The sequence below is a fragment of the Lissotriton helveticus genome, chromosome 1_1, assembly GCF_964261635.1.
Source record: "Lissotriton helveticus chromosome 1_1, aLisHel1.1, whole genome shotgun sequence".
Taxonomy (NCBI): domain Eukaryota; kingdom Metazoa; phylum Chordata; class Amphibia; order Caudata; family Salamandridae; genus Lissotriton; species Lissotriton helveticus.
This window is the reverse complement of record NC_136057.1, coordinates 540,600,887-540,622,918: the sequence shown is the minus strand read 5'-3', so window position 1 is coordinate 540,622,918 and position 22,032 is coordinate 540,600,887.

The following is a 22,032-nucleotide window of genomic DNA, read 5'->3' as shown; positions in this document are numbered from 1 at the left end:
CGCCAGCTCCACCGCCGAGAGTCCGGGAGTGCAAATCGCTGCACCGGAAGGTGCCCCCGCCGCTCACCACCACAGCAGCAATTGTGGGCTACAGTGCGGGTCCGGTGGCCAGGATAAATCGTCAGATCAGGATCGGGCTGGTGGGAGCACTAGCAAGCTGCCTCCAGCATCTTCGCCCGCGAAGCCACGCCCCCCGTAGGTCCTATTTTTAATGACTCTACCAACAAACTGGTTACGTCAGATGAAGATATTGCAGAAGTTTTCCATAATTATTACCAAGGCTTTTACACCGATGATACATCTCCTTCTGCACATAATTTAACTTCGTTCTTTGACGGTTTACCCCCACCATCGTCAATTCCTGATGAATTTGCCCAATTAGAAAAAACTATTACCCCTCAGGAAGTTCTTCGAGCAATTACCTCTCTCAAAAAATAAAAAGCTCCAGGGCCGGATGGACTACCTGTTGAGTTTTATTCTTTTTTCATGCCATATTTGTACCGAAACTGTTGCAATTTTTTATTTCCTTCATCGCTGATGCTAAGGCCTCTGGCTCCTTCATGGATGCCCTAATTATTATCATCCCCAAACCCGACAAAGATCACTCTCAATGTAAAAATTATCGTCCTATATCCCTGATTAGTTATGATTGTAAAATTTTTTGATAAAATCCTGGCTTCCCGTCTAGATTCCCTTATTCCGCTTTTGATTAAAACTGACCAGGTTGGTTTTGTGAAGGGTAGACTTGCCGCTGATAATGCTCGTATGTTTTGTAATATTTTTTCCCACAGTAAAAATTTCAAAGACCCATTAGCAGCCCTATCTTTGGATGCTGAGAAAGCCTTCGATCGTATTAATTGGCAATTTATGTTCCGTACACTTCACTGGTTCGGCTTTGGCCCCACTTTTATTTCTTTGGTTAAACTATTATACTCCTCCCCCAGAGCCAGTTCTTTTGTTAATAACCACTTTTCTAAAAATTTTAGCTTAACTCGTGGTACTAGACAAGGATGTCCTCTCTCCCCGTTATTGTTTATCCTTTGTCTTGAACCATTTTTGGAACGAATCTGAACCAATCCTAACAATAATGGTTTTAAACTTACCTCTATTGAAACGAAAATCTCCGCTTATGCTGATGACATTTTGGTTTATATGGCTAACTGTTGTGCCTGGTTTCTCCTCCTTTCTAGTTGCTCAAGCCAGTGTGAGTGTGGTGTCTGCGTGGAATGTTGGAGTGTGTGATGTCAGTGAGTTTAGAATGTGAGAGTGCCTGTGTTTCTGTGGAATGACAGTTGAGCTGTGTGGGCTGAGCTACTAACATCTTGCTCCTGGTGGGACTTTCTACTTACTATCCTGGACCTTAAATTACCATCCACTGTAACTAATATGGAACTTATACCGATCTACAAATAAACCTACATCTTGGGTAAACTACTTAGCTTCCTCCGAATTCATATCATCATTTACTCACAACATTTGGCGACGTTTTTGGAAAAGGAAAATAATTTACAGCGTGCAAACTTCATGAATAAATGTACAACCAGTAATGAAAATGAAGAGAAGAGATCCCATGTCTTCTGCTGAAACGGAAATGCTGAAACTGAAACGGAAATAAAGTAAGAACCACCCTGGTAAGTCCCACCAGTGTCTTTTTACAACAGACAGCCTACAAACCCAGGGTGTGTTTTTAATTAATATTCGCAAATGATTTTGCTGTAAGAACTGCGTGCTAAAGTAGCTGAGAATGATGTATCACCTTCTCACCATGCGTGAAAGAGTTAAATTTGAAAAAACTGCTTCGAGCAATTAATTACTGAGTGAAAGCGTTTCGTGAGCTTTGGGAGCTGTTTAGAGTGTGGCTCATACTTCGACATTATTTATACCAACTTGCAAGTATTCTTTGAAGACAAGGTGTTCTCTTCGTCTGTGTTTAACCAACATGAATTTGACTGCGCAATCCCTGAAGTGAAGTTATACTTAAAAAATGAAAGTCAGCGTGTATTTTTTTAAATGATGCCATGGAAAATGAAAGTCAACAAGTATTTTTAAAATAATGCCATTTGCTACTCGATACTAACCTGAGAATACCGTTTAACTGGGCGCCTGTGTATCTGTGTCCGCTCTGATCCTTTCCCCTCCTTGCCACTTTCAAATATGATGACGTTTTGGAATCTTTCTGTGGCTCAGTGGAGAAGCGAAGTCCTGTGTTCGTCACCCTGCGTCACCGCCATACTACATGGAAGTACTGTCTTCGTCATTCCGCTTTACATAACGTGACGTGAAGCGTTTCTATTTCCTGCCCGGTTTCCATGGCTGCACTTTTCTGATGCTTCCTGGTTCGACTGTGCAGCTTGTTCAAAGTTGTGGAAACGGTGACATCAGCTGTCTTCATATTCATGGGACTATCGGACCATTCTCTTCAAGAGTGCAGTACGATCTTCGATTTCGTGGTACCATTTTTGAGCGATGCTGCCATCATCTGGCTAGTTTGTGTACAAGTTTACAGCCAGCTTTAAGAAATGTTTTTGCTTTGGTTTACACATACGTTTAGTGATCTTCCTACGTGAATGTTGATTTATGATGTTTATGGATTACTCGTAATATGCTTGAAATTATTTATTCAAGTTATGCTGAATCTGTATTATATTGGCAATTAGCAGTTTTAGAGTTACGCCACAGTCTTATTTACAAGTCTTTTGTTTCTGCAGTTATGTATACTGTGTTTTGCGCATTTATTTATATTTTCTCCATCTCGTAATTGGGTGTTTAGTACAGAATATGTTTTGATTTGGCCAATCTAAACATTTTAAGGGGTACTAAGTTTTATCATTAGGATAGTTCAGTTGCGAGTATTGGAGCTGGTCTCCTTATATTTGTTTCTATTCAGTATAGGTGTGCACGCCTACTTAATGTTTCTACCTTTTATGTTTATTTTAACCTTGCTTCACCCTTTACGCATGTTCATTTGATGTTGTTGATTAAGCGCAGGTATTAAGAGTATGTGATATTAGATTAACGATTACATAACAAGTATTATAGTGCAAACTTTAATATTTAGTTATATACAGGTGTTAAAACGCGTTATGCTTCAATTTCTCTAAGAGTTATACGGCACAAGTATATGGTGCTATACAGGTGTTAAAACGCGTTATGCTTCAATTTCTCTAAGTGTTATACAGCACAAGTATATGGTGCTATACAGGTGTTAAAACGCGTTATGCTTCAATTTCTCTAAGTGTTATACGGCACAAGTATATGGTGCTATACAGATGTTAAAATGCGTTATGCTTCAATTTCTCTAAGTGTTTATGGCAGAAGTATATGGTGCTATACAGATATTAAAACGCGTTATTCTTTTATTTCTCTAATTATTATACAGTACAAGTTTATGGTGCATTACAGGTATTAGAATGCATTGTTCTTCAATTTGATAAGTACAGGTTTAAAGTACAGGTTACAAAACGTTATTATTAAGGAAGTGCAGATATGAATACGTCTTAGCGTTATTATTGATAAGCTTAAGTATTAAGTTTACTTTGTTAAAGTTGTGCATTTCCATTATATGTATAATGCAGTAAGGTTTATATGTATAATGCAGTAAGGTTTCTACTCTATGTTTTTGCACTTTTCTCTCTCCCTTTCCTTTCGATCTGTCTGCTTCTTTGCAAGTTTATCTTTCATTGTATATTTGCTTAGTTGTAGGTTATTCTGTTTATTTCCTGTGAAGAAAAAGGGATATGTTGTGCCTGGTTTCTCCTCCTTTCTAGTTGCTCAAGCCAGTGTGAGTGTGGTGTCTGCGTGGAATGTTGGAGTGTGTGATGTCAGTGAGTTTAGAATGTGAGAGTGCCTGTGTTTCTGTGGAATGACAGTTGAGCTGTGTGGGCTGAGCTACTAACATCTTGCTCCTGGTGGGACTTTCTACTTACTATCCTGGACCTTAAATTACCATCCACTGTAACTAACATGGAACTTATACCGATCTACAAATAAACCTACATCTTGGGTAAACTACTTAGCTTCCTCCGAATTCATATCATCATTTACTCACAACACTAACCCTGTCACCTCTCTCCCTCCCTTTTTAGCTGAAGTTCGGTTATACTCTTCCATTTCTGGATACAAACTGAACCTATCTAAAACAGAAGTTCTGCCGTTAAATTCTGTCTGCTATCAATACATGTTTAATTCTACTGATTTCACATGGTGTCCTTCCAAAATCAAATACCTTGGAATTTGGTTTTCCTCTTCCCTTACTGACACACTCAAACTCACATTTGCTTCCCTTACACAGAAACTCCAATCCCTCCTCAATCTCTGGTCTCCTTTATTTTTGTCTTGGTGGGGTAGACTTGATACTATTAAAATGATGATCACACCTCATGTACTTTACACTGTCTCTATGCTCCCTATAAAAATACCCAATTCCTACTTCACTCGTATAAATTCTATTTGCTCTAAATTCCTGTGGAACAACAAACATCCTCGCATTGCCTTACACAAACTCATTCGCCCTAAGAATGAAGGAGGTGTCAGTTTTCCCAATTTCAAACTTTATAACTCTGCTTTCCTGATTAAACAATCCTTTTCTTTAGCCTATGACTTTGCGGATGCTCCCATACCCAGGTGGGTTGCTTTTGACTTTCACTATTAAAGGATTTCTCGTTTCAACACATTGTTTTTATGTCCAACTGTTCTTTCCTGTCCAAGCACCCGGTTCTTAAGTACTCCCAAACACTACTTCATGACACTTTTTCTAAAGACCTTTCACCTATTCAATGTTTTTTGTCATCTATTGTGTGGTATAACAAATTCCTCAAATATAAGGGCAAGTCCTTTTATTATAAACATTGGAAAGAGAAGAACATTTTATTTGTCCATCAATTTTTTTCGAATAATTCTCTTATCACTTTCCATGATTTGCAAACTTTATATCATTTACCCATAACTTGTCTCTCAGAATATACCAATATTACTGCTGCCATTCAGTCTCACTTGTCCACTCTATCTGCTCCTGACACCTTACTGTCTTTCTCTCCCTCTACTCCCATATATTCTTTATTTTCCCTACAACAACCTAAAGCTGCTCTTGTTCATAACCTTTTGTTATCAAATGTTATTGATAGATCTAAGTCACCTACTGAGAATGTCTGGGAAACTGACTTATCTGTTTCTTTATCTGTTGCTGTATGGGATCGTTTATGGTCCAAATTGTTTAAAGTTTCTATTGCTGCACGCATTACCCAATCACTCTTTTTTATCTATCATAAAGCTGTTATTACGCCTGTTAGTATTTCTAGGTTTTCACCTTCAGCTTCTTCGTTATGCTGGTCGTGTTCTTTGGAAACAGGCACACTTAAACATCTTTTATATGAATGTCCTTCTGTTTTATCCTTTTGGAATTCTGTTTGGAATATTTGCATGCAAATATTTAATTGCTCATCTTCAATATCATTTTTTAACGTGTTTCTTGGGTCTGTTTCAACTGATATCGATATTGTACCATCTAATGCTAGACTGCTTGATCTTTTTATTGCTGTTGCTTTTAAAGTAATTTTATCTTGTTGGAAAGATTACTCCAAATTATCTGTAATTTCCTGGTGGAATTTCATATGTGACGAACATAGGATTGCTATAGCTTCATCCTCCTCTGTCTCCCTAAAAATTAAATCTGATTTTCTTTGGCTTCCCTTTACTTCCTATCTCTCATCTAAATCTCCTAATTGATTACATTGTTATCTTTCCCTTCACTGCATATCTTCTCCTTATTCCAATCATAGATCCCTCTTTTTCTTTTTCCTCTGTTTGCCTCTTCTCCTTCTCCTCCCTTCTGCTCTTTCTTCTCCTTCCAGTCTTTTCTTTTCTTTCCTTTTCTTATACTCTTTTTCTGTTTCACTTTTCATTTCACATATGCCTTATGTTTTATATCATTTATGTTTTTTACTTGTTCTACCATAAGGCTTTGTATTGTGTTTCTTAAAACCTAATAAAAATTTCTTAAACTGAAAAAAAGAGATTGGATGAATAACAACCAGCTAAAACTTAACTCTGATAAAACAGAGATTGTTATCTCCAACAATAAATTAAACTACTGGACTCCAGCCTACTGGCCCAAAATGCCAGGTCCCACACATAACCCTAAGAGCTCTGTAAGAAGTCTTGGTATCCAAATTGACACTGACCTATCCATGCAATCACAGATAAGTATGGTTATGTCCTCCTGCTTCTACCAACTTAGAAAATTCAGGAAAATCAGAAGAGTTTTTACCAGGGAGGCCAGCACTTTAATCATCATCTTCATGATCCTGTCTAGAATTGATCTATGCCAATGCCACTTACCTTGGTCTCACCATCAATCAAATTCATAGACTTCAGATGATACAAAATCAAGCTGCCAGAATCATCGTTCAACAGCCCAGACACTACCACATGAAGCCGCTGATGAAGGAGCCTCCTTGGCTTGCTATAGCACAGTGATCCATGTTCAAAACAGGATGTATTATCTTCAAAGCAATCCGTAACAAAGGTCCCAAATTCCTTTCCATTACGATACACCCATATCGCCCAAAACAAAACTTTAGATCTGCACAAATTACCCTAATGACAGTCCCCAGTTTCAGTAGCAAAAGAATGGGCGGTTCACGTTTCTCCACATTGGGACCCCAACTTTGGAACTCCATGCCTATTGCACTCAGGCAGACAACTGACTACAGCGCTTTAGGCAAAACTTGAAAACATGGCTTTTCACAAAAGCCTACAGCTATATGCAGTATTAGTGGTGGCCGCTAACTCAGCGCCAAGTGACCTGTTGTTGTACGTGCGCGTTATAAATCCCCTGTAACATAACGTAACATAACAACATGTGCCACCACAGCAGCTTCTGTATTCTTCGCTGGAGGCAAGTGGTCAACATCTCACAAAGGAAAGCAGATGAGCATAGACATTCGGGAACCTTATAAAAGGCTGGGGATCTTCACAGGGCAGAAAAGGTAAAGCCTGGATCTCCTTCTCAGGAGTTAGTAATCCTAAAACTCTGGACGTTACCTAGAACGTTTTCACAGCTTTGTAAAAGCTTTAATTTTATTTGTTCAACTAGAAGAGTTAGGTACATTTCAATTGCTGATACGCATTGTGAAGAATAGTTAACGCTTGCTGGTACCAAAATTAAATCCTCTGCTTGGTTGTGACGGAAGACGTCCTCACCTACCCCACATTGAATGTCTTGGTAGATGCAGATAAGCAACAAAGGATTAACTTAAGGGAGGTGTTTGCTACAAGTACAGGGCAAAATAACTATTACAGTTGCAATACAATATGAACGGTCAGCCAAAGTAGTGTGTAATGCAAAACTATTAACAATATGTCATTTATATGAAATATATTTTACAATATAAACAGTATTCTCAAACTTAATAGCACACAAAGTACCGTACACGATTGTACCAGTGTAATCAAACAACAAAACCAGTATTTGTACAATGAAAGCGGTAATCACATGCAGAAAACTGTAATACTCTAGAGCAGATGGTATTCACACTGTGAAACAAGTTCCCTGCTCTACAGAGCTCCATTCTTCATGCGTTCTTCCTGAAGATCAGAACACACCTATGTTCGAAGAAACAGAGTCAGTACAATGAAGTACAAACATGGCAATACGATAGCAAAAGGATAACAAACCACTAATATTCCTGATGTTTTACACATATATTGTAATAGAACAGAACATCATAATCTTCCTTCCAAAAGTAGATTGCTTTGTATATCTTTGGTATTAATTAAGGTTAATTATCTGTAAAGGTCTGACAACATCCATGCAGCACAACAAACACAAACACCATGGTGGCTACATAATTCATGACACGTGAAAAGGAATGAGACGGTGCTTTTGAGCTCCATTGTTGGTGTTCAAGGTGTAAGCCCAAGAGCTCTCTGAATCAGGCTAGGTAGCCAGGCGGAAGCTGAACCACCACACCAGTTAAGTTCAGAGAGCAATGAAAAGGGCAAAGCTAGGTGGGTGCATGAATTCTGACTGGTTCTCATCAGCCACTCACCACCCATCTCATCTGCACCTCTAGCAGTCGCGCTCTCAGTAGACCTTTTCTGTCTCAGTGGATGTTCACAAACACTGGCAGGTGTTCAGGTTGTTTCTTCAGCAGCCTGCTTCTGGTCTTCTGGTCAGAGCGAGTGATCCAGCGGCCTACAGGAAATATGCCATAAGCAACGCTACCCAACTCCACAATACTTACCATCTACCACAAATTATTCATAAGGCCCATAAACTAACATGACATATTTTGACCAACTGAATCATGTGACCTAATTAACTTACTCACAAAATATATACATTTATATACAACTGCAGTAAAACTATTTCATCACAATTTATCAAACCCTACGATTAATTAAGCCACTGTGGCGAAAAGATCTGCTATTAGTAACCTAAACTCATGAAATACCAAGGCCAGCTTGTTTTTTTCAAAGTATGTTTTTATTAACTAATATTTAGAAAGTGCATTAGAATCTTTTATTAAAGCATTTTTATTAAAGTATTTGCAAAAGGTAATATCAGTTTCAAGTAAAATTCAAAGCATTAATTCAAATAGAAAATAGCAGTTTGGCATCATCTAAATTCTAAGTCCCTAACTACACTTACTCTATTAAAAATAAAGGGTAAAAGTCTTTAAGCCCTAAGTTCTTATGTGCTCCAAAAGAAGTCCGTCAGCACGACACACCCATCTAAAGGTCAGCAAGCAGCAGCAGCTCTTCCCTAGAGGAAGAGTTTATATACCTTTTCTAACTAAACTAATCTAAGGAAAATTGTATTCTTTCTGCTCGGTTTGGGATTTCATTGGCTGTCAAGTGACAGGCCATAATGTCTTTGCATTCCCAAAACTTTAGTTCCGTCTCTTTCTTAGAGTCCATTGTCCTTTTGGTTTCGAGTCGTGAAACTTCCTCCAGTTTCCAACATCCAAATAGAAATTCATAACTTCCTTGGTTTGTCACACTCCTCTGCCGGTTCCTGGCCTTGGCCTCGCTGACTAAAAGAACAGTCAGCTCATCACGTTTATTTATTTCATTCCACACGAATAGTTTTTGGCAGAGAAATCTTTTTTCTCACAGGACTCTTGCTTTCTCCAAGCAGAACTTTTGCCAACCGCAAAAAACACTAGGCCTCAAAAACGCCTTCACGTTAACTAGTGTATAAACAAACATAAAAAGAATATTTAATGCAAGAAATGAAATTCGTTCTGTTACCCACCCACCATGGCTAATAATTAACCCATTAGTCTATATTATCTAGCAGAAGCAAACAAATAAAGCAGCATTTATATCTACCATTCTTCATTTAGTCCAGCAGGATTCTCCGCATACCTGTATAAAATAAAAAGACACCACATAGACAAAAGCATACATAAAATAAGCGCATGCCATTAATTAAACAGCCGCAATTAATAAGACAATAGACAAAAAGACAAGGTTAGCTAATTATTTTTAAAACGTACTCGCTGCAACATAGAGCACATAATGTTAAACCCATGTGTTCGTGAATGCAATTTTATTCTAGGTTGGTTTAATAACATACATGCAAAACATATTAGTTTTATTAAACATTATGGAAGTTTGATTTCACAAGACTGAACTAAATTTTGTTCAATTATCTGCTCCATCAACTCCCTCATCTGGTGATTTTAAAATCACCACACCGCACCCAAAATTTAGTACATTTTATCTAATATGAACATGATTCAATTCCACTGTGTTAGTATTTCTTAAAAACTTGTCTCAGCTGTTTGTTTGCAACTATCATATTGAGCTTTACGAAACTCCTCCAGCTCTATTTCTCTCTCCTGTTCCTTTCTGATTTTGTAAATCCTTCTCTTTTCTTTCATGTACTTCTTTCTTTTGTGTAACATGCAACTGATCTTAATCAAAACTATCACAAAAATTATTACAAATAAAGGTGTTAGAATCTTGCCAAGAACTGAACCACCAATCTCTTGAAACCAGGTTTTGATAGCCTGAAATCTTTTGGAAAGACGTTCTGAAAAATCATCCTCTTCTAATGGGATTATTTCCGAATGCATCTCTGTGATGTTCTTAATGTACATTTCAATGTTTCTGCTTTCATCTGGGATATATGTACAGCAATGCTGAACATGTAAAATGCCACAGACTCCTCCCTCTTTTGCTAGGAGTATGTCCAAGGCAAGGCGATTCTGCATCACCATCGATCTGATTGCAATAACCTCAGTATCCACTAATTGGAAACCACTAGCGGTATCAGTTGACAATCTATCAACAATTGTGGACAATTTTCTGATTCTTCCTGCATTCAGGGTTATACCTACTAAAGGTATCACTGCCTCAAAAATGTCTCCCAAAATTTCTGAGAAACTTTCTCTTTTGTACCTGTTTACATGATTACTGATTTCAAATGAGCCTTCCGCATTTCTGTCAACGTGAAAAATCTTTGAAAACACAAGACCAACAAAACACGTCCCATACCAATGGTCCGGGAGGTTATAATAGGCTTTGTCTCCGCAAACAATAAATTCCAGGAAAAATTGGGTCTTTACCACCTTTAAATCCCCAACCCCCCATGATCTCATATGTGTCTTCACAATTGCTAGCTCCCACAAAAGAATTATCAAAAAGTGTGTTATCTCTTCTAATGCAAAGCTTGCCACTAATTGGTTTGTCTATGTGAATTGCAACATTATCAAAAGATTTGCCATTGAATTTTTCATCCTCCTTCTGCCAGAATTTGGATTTGGTCTGTTTGACCATCTCATTTCTTTTATAAATTACCCTTCTCTCCTCAACAAGATTCAGGAAAGACTTTTCCTCAGCTCTCAATTTGCAAGTTAGATTATTTCTGTAAGCATACTCATAGGTGAGTTCATTAGTTACTAAAAAGAATTCCCTCATCTGTTTAGCTTGCTTGTGTTTATTTAAAGCCTTTTCAATTTTCAGATTAGCAAAAATCTCGTCATAGTTAGAATAATAATACTCTAAACGACCAGTTTGATAAAATAAACTAGCTATCACACTGCAGGTCATGCCATAAGTAAGAGGAAGCATATTGTATGTCACTCCCTCTGAAACAGAAGCAGGCAACTTTACACAGATGTAACAATCTTTGACACCCATAATCTTAACATATTCACCCAAAAGTCTTGATAAAGTATTGCTAGAAAAATCACCAACAGACTTGTCTTGATGAGCCTCTGGTCTGTGATCAATAACCTTGTTAGCTTTGCCTGTTGCACTATGTTTGTCTTGTCTAGCTGAAGCTTTGCTTGTCATATTGACCTTGTACATCTCCTTATCGATCCCGAAAGGAAAGATGACAGCTAAAACTAACCAGAGCAGAATTAATATGAGCATACATATCAGAGTCATCTTACAGCAATTTTTAAAAATGGAACATTTCGAGGTACTACGTTTCAGAACGAAAGGCCTTTTCACTAGCCTTATCACAGAAAAAGAAGACAAAAATTTAAAAATATGTCTAAATGTAAAACCTAAAATTTTAAACACCCCCCTTTTTAATTTTTTTTTTTTAAACCCTCTAACAACTTTTCTTCGACCTTGCGTCACAAGTTATTTTCCAGCTAAACACAATTTCTTCGACCTTGTGTCACCTAACACAATTTCTTCAGCCTTATGCCAAAAACAGAAACCTAAATTTTAACAAATTAGTACTTCAATCATTGTCACTATTGTCCTCAAATTCTTCCTGACTGCTACTATTTATTTCAACTACGGGTGGAATAATAATGTAGGCCCATTCAGGAGACTTATATTTCTGGTTTGGCCTTAAAATTCTCTTTGTCTTTCTAGTGATAACTTCTATGTTCCTCCCTGTCTTTGCTTTCTTTTCAGGATCTTTCTGACTAGTTATCTCATTCACTTGTTCCTTTGATCTTGTTATCAACCTGTATCTCAGCCCTCCATTTTCACTTGGCCAAATATCACCTTTTCTTAGTATTTTCTTCTTTGGCTCAGTCACATTCGATTCTGTTCTCCAAGATCTCTTTCTCAATCTACCTATTTGAGAATCTTCATCACTTTCTCCAGAATCACTGTCAGAAACTTCAATTCTAGACTCAGGTACTTTTCTACTCGGCAGCTTCACTCCGTTAGGAACATTACTTCCCCCACTGGTACTCGGCAATTCGTCCTCTTCTTCAATTACCTTCAACTTCTCAGCTTCAGATTTCTTGTTCCTGCTTTCAGAGCTTCTTCTCTGCCTTTCGATACTCTCCTGGTTTTGTTTCTGAACCTGATCACACTCTTCTGCAGCTTCTGCTTCTTTCTCTAGCAGATCGTCATTATTTTCAGAGTCTACCACAATAATGTTCAAATCCTTTTCATTTTGATCTCCATTCTCAGATGAATAATCCAGATGTCGACCACCCTGTCGATCTTCAGAATCTGGATTTTCTTCAGCTTCCTCTTCAGAATCTGAATCAGCTGTTGTATCACTCTCTTCATCAGAATTTTCAGGTGTAGGTATAGGGATAGTATGACTCGGATGTATCCACCGTTTTATACCTCTGCACTTTATTGCATTTGTCGTCACAAGTATCACCTGTCTCGGCTTCTGCCACCTCGGCACCAGACAGTTCCTTCTTCGATGAACTTTTGTCCTCACCCAATCTCCAGGCGACAGATCATGTGTTTGTATTTGACTGTACTTCAGTTCCCACCTGATTAGACACAGAATTCACGACATCAGACAGCTTCTTGCAATATTCCAAAATTGCACTGTCATTTATACTCAACAGTTTTCCTACTGGTACAAATGCTTGTCTCATGACTCTGCCCATGAGGATATCATGTGGACTTAAACCTGTCTTTTTATCTGGTGTACTTCATAGGGTCATCAAAACAAGTGGAAGAGCATCTGTCCACATTATCCCTGTAGCTGAACACATTTTCCCTATTCTGTTCTTAATCGTTCCATTTATTTGCTCTACAACTCCAGATGCCTCTGGTCTGTATGCACAGTGCAACTTCTGCTCAATGTGTAGTGCTTAACAAATTAATTTCAACAGTCTGTTGTCAAAATGTCCTCCTCTATCACTCTCCAGAGTCACAGGGAAACCGTATCTCGGTATAATCTCTCTCAAAAGCAATTTTGCTACAGTAATTGCATCACTGTGACGTGTGGGGAATGCTTCTACCCATCTTGAAAACAAACAGACAATTACCAAAACATATTGTAGCTTGTTGTGTTTGGGCATCTCAATGAAATCCATCTGTAACCTGGTGAAAGGACCACCCTCCCGTCCTATGGTTCCCGTTCCCACAACCGTCTTTCTGTTTGGGTTCATTTGTTGACAAATCAAACACCTTTGAGAAAGGGATTCTGCAATTGTTCTAAATTTGGTATTAAACCAAGTTTCTTTGAAAAGCCTAATCATTGAATCTCTTCCAATATGTCCTGGGCCATGATACATTCTGGCCATGTCAGCAATCATGCAATTTGGTAAAACTACTCTGCCATCTTTGTAAGTCCAAACTCCATCCTCATCCCGCTGCCTACATTCTGCTCTCAACCAAATGCAAGAAATGAAATTCGTTCTGTTACCCACCCACCATGGCTAATAATTAACCCATTAGTCTATATTATCTAGCAGAAGCAAACAAATAAAGCAGCATTTATATCTACCATTCTTCATTTAGTCCAGCAGGATTCTCTGCATACCTGTATAAAATAAAAAGACACCACATAGACAAAAACATACATAAAATAAGCGCATGCCATTAATTAAACAGCCGCAATTAATAAGACAATCGACAAACAGACAAGGTTAGCTAATTATTTTTAAAACGTACTCGCTGCAACATAGAGCACATAATGTTAAACCCATATGTTCGTGAATGCAATTTTATTCTAGGTTGGTTTAATAACATACATGCAAAACATATTAGTTTTATTAAACATTATGGAAGTTTGATTTCACAAGACTGAACTAAATTATGTTCAATTATCTGCTCCATCACGAGCTTTAGGCTTTCACTATCAAGGGTCTCCTTTGGCTGGCCGGGGCAATCCACATGCGGCAAGGTCAAGAAAAGAAGGGCAGGCAAGCAGAGCTTCAATAGGGTTTTCAGGCTTGGTCCTGGTCGGCACAGAGTGGACATCCTGCAGCTGCACACCGCAACAGAACCTTGACAGGTCAGAGTATAAATGCTAATCTGTAAACTGCAATGAGGCTTCGACTGCATTCCTAATATCAGGCAGTTGGGAATTGATCCACTGCCGGTCTGTGTCCAGTGCATCTCCCAGTTTTGAATGGTTACTGAATTCATCGTGGTGAGTCTTTCTCTCCTCAGAGAGAAGTCTGCGACAGACCAGTTCTCCAATGCACTTTAATATCGAGCTAAAGAAAACTACGGAAGACATAGAGGCATGGGGTTGTTTAATTAGGGTAGCATTGATCCTCCATCTTGCAAACGCCATTCTTACTTTAAAGTAAATGTTCATGAACAATCCCGGGGAACCCGGCTGCTGACAGGGGCATCAGCAATGTTTGCAAACTTTTTATACAACACACACATTATAATGATCACAACGGGATTGTACCATTGATGACTGGGCAAGCATAAAGCAGTTCATGCAATCATGAAAAAATAAAAATGAGGGGACCTGTCTGCCTAAAGTCTCTATGCTTCAATTTTTCAATACACTATAGGGCACAAGCAAAGTTTGACATTCAGTCTGGGGCAAAGTCTAGTTTCCAGTCTTGCAAGAGCCTTGGACTACTTAATCTACTTCATGGCTGTCCAGTTTCCATATCACACAACAATGAATTAAGATAATAAATGGAGTTAAAATGCTTTATACACAGTTGGATATGTACAGAAACGTACTTATGGTTTTTTTCCTTGTAAGTATATATCCAACTGTTTTTTTTCTGTCCAATCAGCATGAAGGAGATTACTAAAATGATGCATAAGGTACTACCTTCCCGAAAATTATGTCTAGTCAGGGGTCCGTGAGTGTATTTTGAGCATGAGTATACTCCAATTGACTACATGATATTTGCAGAAGAATTGTCTGCATTAAGGTAGCTTTGAAGGACTGATAAAAAAAATTCTTCCTATTAATAAATGTGAGAAACTTAATATAGCGTCCAACTCAATACCTAGACAGTATTCAAAGTGGCGTTTGGCAATTTTTGGCGATACATTAAATCCAAAGTTTGTTTTTGTAGAACATCTAGTGCGCTGTGCTGGATTTAGTAAATGAACAAAAGCTTCAATGTCCAAAGTACTTGCTAGGTATTTAGTCCCATAAGTGTGACCCGGCTGTGGAGAGAGTGCTAGCTGCAAGAACAAATGTATTTAGCACCTGGGGCCAGTATTTAGGTCATCATTATGTTGATTGACCGTTTCCTAAAATGACAGCGATCAGAAAAATTGATAAGGGGCCAGCAATACACTTCCTCACCACTTAAAGAGCTACATTTATTTGAAGAACAGGTGGTGAAAGCAATCTATGTTTTGCATCTGTTCAGTTTTCAGCAATAATTGGCCTTCGCCACTTTCACTCTGGGGCACTATTAAATCGAGTTCCCATTTCGAAAGGGAATTTACATTTTTGATTTCGCTTGAACAAAGTGGTCAGCATCTATGATGTGCACTGCCAGTTTTTTGCAAATTTATCTGGTCATCAAGTATGATTATTTGGGTATATGTAGTATATGTATAATTTAAATCTAGCTAAAAGGTAGCAGAGAACAGTGCATGGTGAAAGACAAAGATACAGTCGACGTGTGATTAGAGGGGTAGTTGTTTTTTAGTGAAATGATCTACTGTTTTTTAAAGAGGTTTTTGTTACTAGAGCTCTTTCCTAAATTGAGACAGATTTGGGGCAGTGATGATGGGTAGAAAGATGTTATTCTAGAACCTAGTTTACTCAATCAGTAGCGGTCAGTTAAAAAAAAAAATCAGCAAAACTTTTAACCCGTTGCCTGCTTATGACAGAACCACGCCGTCATGAGTCATGGGCGGCGAGTGCTCATGACGGCGTGGTTCTGTCATGCGGCTGCCGCTCCTCCTGAGCAGGTAGGGCTGTGATGGAACCACGCCGTCATGAGCACACACCGCCCGGGACTCATGACGGCGTGGTTCCGTCACAAGCACAGCAGCGCCGCGCTCACACCTTAGGCCCCGCGCGCCGTGGTGAAATTCGCTCCGCGGCGAAGGGGTCAATGCAAACGATCTGGAACAACACAAACAAGGATATGAGCTGCTGTTGTCTGCTGAACTTGTGTGTTTCACACTTTGTGTTGTGCGAAAAGCATCCTCATGTACACAATGGATGCAAAGATGCATTTCCCACTAAAATATTTATCTAAATCACAGGTTTTCATTTCATGTAGCTTCATGTGATTTTCCTGAAATTTTGGGAAATTACACTAAATAAAATGACATGAATATTGCACACACTTTATCCAGACTAAAGGTGTGATAACACAAAGTGATGGGTCCTGTAGATAGCACCATTTCTTGATTGAACAACCACATTGTTCGATCTGTGTGCCACGTGCAAGGTGCAGACCGAGGTTGTGCACCCACAATGACATCGCCTAAGGCGGCGTCAGTAATATGACTTTGTCTACCAAGGCCCATACAACAATAAAGGTGTAAGGTATCTAGCCAATAATGTTTACACATATTAAACCCACATTTGTTTTGCTCACATCTAATTCATTTCGATTTCCTAGGCCAGTTGTTCCATCCTAGTCACAAGATTTATGGAGGTATTCAAATACCCCTTTGACTTTTTGTCTCACATGTCGTTGTTAACAACCCAGTTAAATATTCAAAACTCATGAAATGATGGCATATTCCTTTAAACAAATGTATTTCCTACTAGCCTGGGTGTACCTGTAAGCTACCGGAATTTTCTGATATTTCATTTTGGGAAATATCAGTTTTTTAAGGCTTGTGGTTGAAATGGTCAGGAAGGTAAAATCAGGAGAAACCACACGTTATTTGTACAGTGCATAATCATAATCACAGCAGCATTGTAAGTTAGTTCCTGGGTTTTGGAACATATCTGAGAACGCTGAAAATATATAAAAATTTTCACCACATAATAGCAACATAGAAATGCGTTAAATATGAAACCTTAACCCCTTCGCTGCGGGGGTTATTTTCCCGCTGTGCTGGGGGAGGGGGGCGCGCACGGCGCCCGCATGCTCATGACGAGCTCAGCTCGTCATGAGGCACGGCGCTCCTGTGCTCATGACGAGCTCAGCTCGTCACAGGTGCATTACCTGCTGTGGAACGCTCAGCACAGCAGGGGAATTATCCCCGCATGCAAGCGTTCCACAGCTCATGACGAGCTGAGCTCGTCATGAGCACCGGAGCGCCGTGGACTCGTCATGAGCATGGAAGAGGTTAAAATGCATAATTAGTTAAACGCTAGAAAATGTGCCTTTACTTACATTCAAACATTAAAAAATGCTGCTTAAATTCTGCAGAAAGCTTTTATTTCTATCGTTCTCCACTTGCTGAGCCACATTATATTTTTATCCTGCTCTATCTCTTTAAGAAAATAAATGCTTTTCATTAAATAGTGATTTAAAGTTATAATCTAATCCTAGGGTTTGTTTTTCTGTCAAATGTTCTGTTTCCTGGAAAAATGTATTCCTTCTTTCCACACTATTGTATAAGAAAATCCCTAGGCAACCGAATATTTTACTTCAAAGTATGTGGTATACATATATAAAAGCCAATTAACCCAACGGTATAAAAAAGAGAATATAGTTTTTTGTCACAATTTGAATCTAAAACCAAAAGCAAAATCCAAAATGCTGTTCACTATGTTGTTTAAAATATAAAGGAAATCTACATTTCTCACCTTTCATTCATGCAGGCATTCATACCTAAATGTACTATCTATCTATCTATCTATCTATCTATCTATCTATCTATCTATCTATCTATCTATCTATCTATCTATCTATCTATCTATCTATCTATCTATCTATCTATCTCTTTCTATCTATCTATCTATCTATCTATCTATCTATCTATCTATCTATCTATCTATCTATACATATATATACATATATATATGTATAATACTGTTAGAAATGGGATTTCTGGTTGGCTAAGGCTTGCGCAAAGCCAGGCAGAAACCACCACTCTAGTCAGGGCAAGGGAGTTACACGCCAAGATAACCCCTGCTCACCCCCTTGGTAGCTTGGCACGAGCAGTCAGGCTGATCCCGGAGGCAATGTGTAAAGCATTTGCGCAACACACACACAGCAGCAACACACTAGGCACACCACAAAAAGGAACGCCACACAAGGTTATATATAAAAATAGCCTTTGTATTACCATAAGCACATTAGATCATAATCACACAGATACACTTTGCCAAGTGGCACTGGGCAGTATTTACAGGGTAAAAGGTAGGTACACACTACGCAATACTGATCACCTTAGGCATAGATCACGCAGGGAAACATAAACTCACTAGCATAAACTATACCAGGCAAAACAACCTGCTAATCATAAAACATAGTTAGAGGTATCACAGGCATAAAGGCATAACGCACAAATAACATTAGGCATTAGGTAATTACCATCACAAACCCAAATCACCAATCACCTTGCACAAGAATCACATAGGATACTGACCCCAGGCCAAATGGCCTTCCATGGGGCGCAAATACCCTTTGTCCAGCAGTGTCAGGGCAGGCTGCGCAGGCAGCCAAAGAAGAATGCGCAAGAGTTTAGCGCCTAAATGATGCAGCTGCCCACTACTTGCTGGGTAGCTGTAAGATCACCAAAATGTGTACAGCCTAAACATTGCAGCTGCCCACTAATTGCTGGGCAGCTGTGGAACTGCGCATGGGCACCAGCGTGCCTTTGGACCCTCCTCTGGGACTCAAATGCCCCAAAAGGAACATTGCAGCTGCCCACTGTCATGCGGGGCAGCTGGGAAAATCGGCGCAGGCACCACTGGCAGGCGAGCCACACTCTGGGGACTCTTAACACAAATGCCCTCAATGTTAGCGCCCAGAGGCTCTGAAACAAGTATGCCCCCAAGTAAGTATGGGCACAACTGTGCCTGGGAGCCCCTCTGGCCCTCTCAACAATTGTGGGCTCGTAGGAGCGGCCCGCTGGCAAACGGGGCCCCTCAATCTCAGGGCCCCTCACGGGGGGTCTCAGTACGCACTAGTCCCCCCACATGGAAGCGGTCAAGAGAATGGCCCCCAAGTCCCCCTGGGACTTATAAAGCAATGTTGCCCCCAAACGAAGTAAGTAATGGCAGGAGGGGGCGGGCACCGGTCTTGTGCCCCAACACACCCCCCAACCTCCGAAGACCGAGCCCCACTCACCGGGCTCTCCGCTGCAACGTCTCCGCTCCTTGGTTGCGGGCAGCGTGGGGCTGGTAGGTGGCGGGGGCAGGCACCGGCAACTTGCTTTGGGCCCCCTCCGCTTTGATCTCCTGCAGGCTCCACTCACGGGGCTTCGCTTGGGGGACTCAGCTCCTCCTGGCCGTCTCCCGCTTCGGGGCAGTCTGCACCTCCAGCTTCAGGTCAGTCCGCGAGGCTCCCACCGTCACAAGGGAGCCCCGCCAATACCGGTAGCAGCTCTCTTCTTCCGGCAGGCCTCACATCACGCGCCTCTCCCGGGATCTTGGGCAACTGCACGCGGGGCTCTCTTCAGTACTCGGGAGCCCCGCCAGCCACCGCAGCACTCCTCCGCTCCTCACTCGGCACCACGGGACTCTCCCTCGTTCTCGGGAGCCCCGGGTGCAAACGCCGCTCTTGGTCCTCATGGTCGGTTTTACCTCTCAGGAGCGCGGGGTAGGCTCCCATCCGCTTCCTGTTTCAACGTGCGGCCTCACCTACGTTGTCCCAGGCACATTGCCTGGCTTCCTGTTTACCGCAGGCAGCGCAGCAGTGACTTCTTCGAGGCTGGAGGCAATAAGGGGTAGGCGCCCGTTTTAATACCAAGTTTCTGCAGGGTGGGCACCCGCTAGGGTTATTAAAAAGTGGCACAAGGTCCCTGGCGAGTGGGCACAGCGATCCTCATAAACATAAAGTGCTCCTCTGGAAATGAATATTTTAGCACTTCCCAGGTGTTTTTAGTACAAAAAGTCCCAGGAAAGACTTGGAAGGAAGGCAGGGGGGAATGGCTGGGCCCAGGGGCCAGCTCACAGGGCCCTCCAGGCAGGGAGGCAGTCCCCTGTGGCCGTTCCTCCTGGGGCCAAGCAGCAGCAGGCCCCCCTTCAGTCAGGAACAGGAGAGAACATTTTTCATGGCATCACAGCCCCTTTTTATGCACATGTTCCTTTGTCTCCTAGCACAGGGTTAAAGAACCAGATGCAACTGGTTTTGGAGCACTTTGTTGTGCTCAGCCCCTCTCCCTTTTCACAGGACAGGCTAGGGTCATCAGATGCACCACAGGGGGCGGAGCCAGCATTGTGAAGGGAAGGCATAGCCCTATTCATGTCCCAGGTGCAGCTCCTCCCTGCCATCAACATGCAGATCTCCCCATTCACCACCGGGCAGACCCATCCTGACTCCTGGAGCCAAACACACCAGCCAGCTCCTGTCACTCACAAGCCAGACAGGCAATCCACATTCAGTGCCCACAGACATGCCAACTTCTAGTAGGGGCACTTCTACACTAGCCATATTAAATCTGCGCACACCGTCGTGCAGCATTTAATCTCACGAGTTCGAACATACCAAACTCGCCTCTAAACTCCCCACACATCAGGAACTACCATGGACACACACATTCCCCATGCATTCCTATAGGAGGGCAGGGCAATCTCACCACACACACTCAGATTGCGCACACATTTTACACTGGGACACAGGGCTAAAGTGCGCAGAAGTCCAAACAACTAACATCAGATCACATTTAACATCAAAAAGTTTAGGGGTGAACCTGCCAAAAGGGCCAAGTCCAACACAACCCCCTTCCAGCCAAAATGCAGGGCAGACCAATCACCACTGTGATGGGCTTCCCTGCTTTGGGCGATAGAACACGAACGCGGGCCCGCAACTGCAGGGACACCCTCCTGTTCTACGCCACAGTGAACCGATGTGGTTCCTTCTAAAAAAGCTGTCTTGAACAACTGGGCTACTGGTACTCCCAAGCTGTCCGCAGCTCAGACCAGGCCGTAGGCCACCCAGATGTCACTGGTGCTTGCCCATTCGCAGAGCGGGGGGTAGTAACCCCTGTTACATAATAGCCATTCTCCATTCTTCCTCTCCTCAGGACAGTTCTAGACTGCCACTGATCCTCCAGCCTAGGGTCTGAACCCTCAGGCTGACCAGAAGTCACGGATGAGGCTCTCCTCCCCCCACCTCTCCTTCTAGGGTTCCGCCCTCCCCTCCTTTGAGAGGTACCCATAGAACACCATTCTCCCACCAGTTCAGGACTTCTCTCCCATAACTGGTCTCCCAACCTAGGGTTTAACCCCTCAGGTTGTGCCGGCATCAGAGGCGAGGACTCCCTCCCTCTGTACCCCCTTCCAGAGTTCTGCACCCTCCCAACTGGAGAGGTACCCCTGGAAGATGAACCGGTCAGGACACTGGTTACAGACGTCCTTCCCTCCAGGTCAGGCAGATCCTGAACCTGCCTCCTAACCTTGGGTCTAAAACCTTTGGCGGAATACTTGCCTGGCATTCCAGGGCTTCTGGGGACTCACACACCATCCCCCTGAGGGTAACACATGACTCGTGTGACCGTCTGTCTGGCGCAGATCTCCCGTCCCCTGTCCACCTGACAGTGCGCGAAGATCCCCCAGAGCAGAAGTGATGTCGCCATGGTCACTCCAAGGGAACATAGCCCAACTGGCTCGTCCCTGACCCACTTGTTCTTCCACTGGGGAACACATCCCTATTCACTCCTCACTTCGGACTTCTGTGCCCTCCCAACGTGAGTGGCATGGCCGGACACTAGAACCACAGGAGCTCTGTTTACAGACGCCCCAGGTCCTCTAGACACTAGGAGATCCTCCTCAAATGGACTAACAGGACA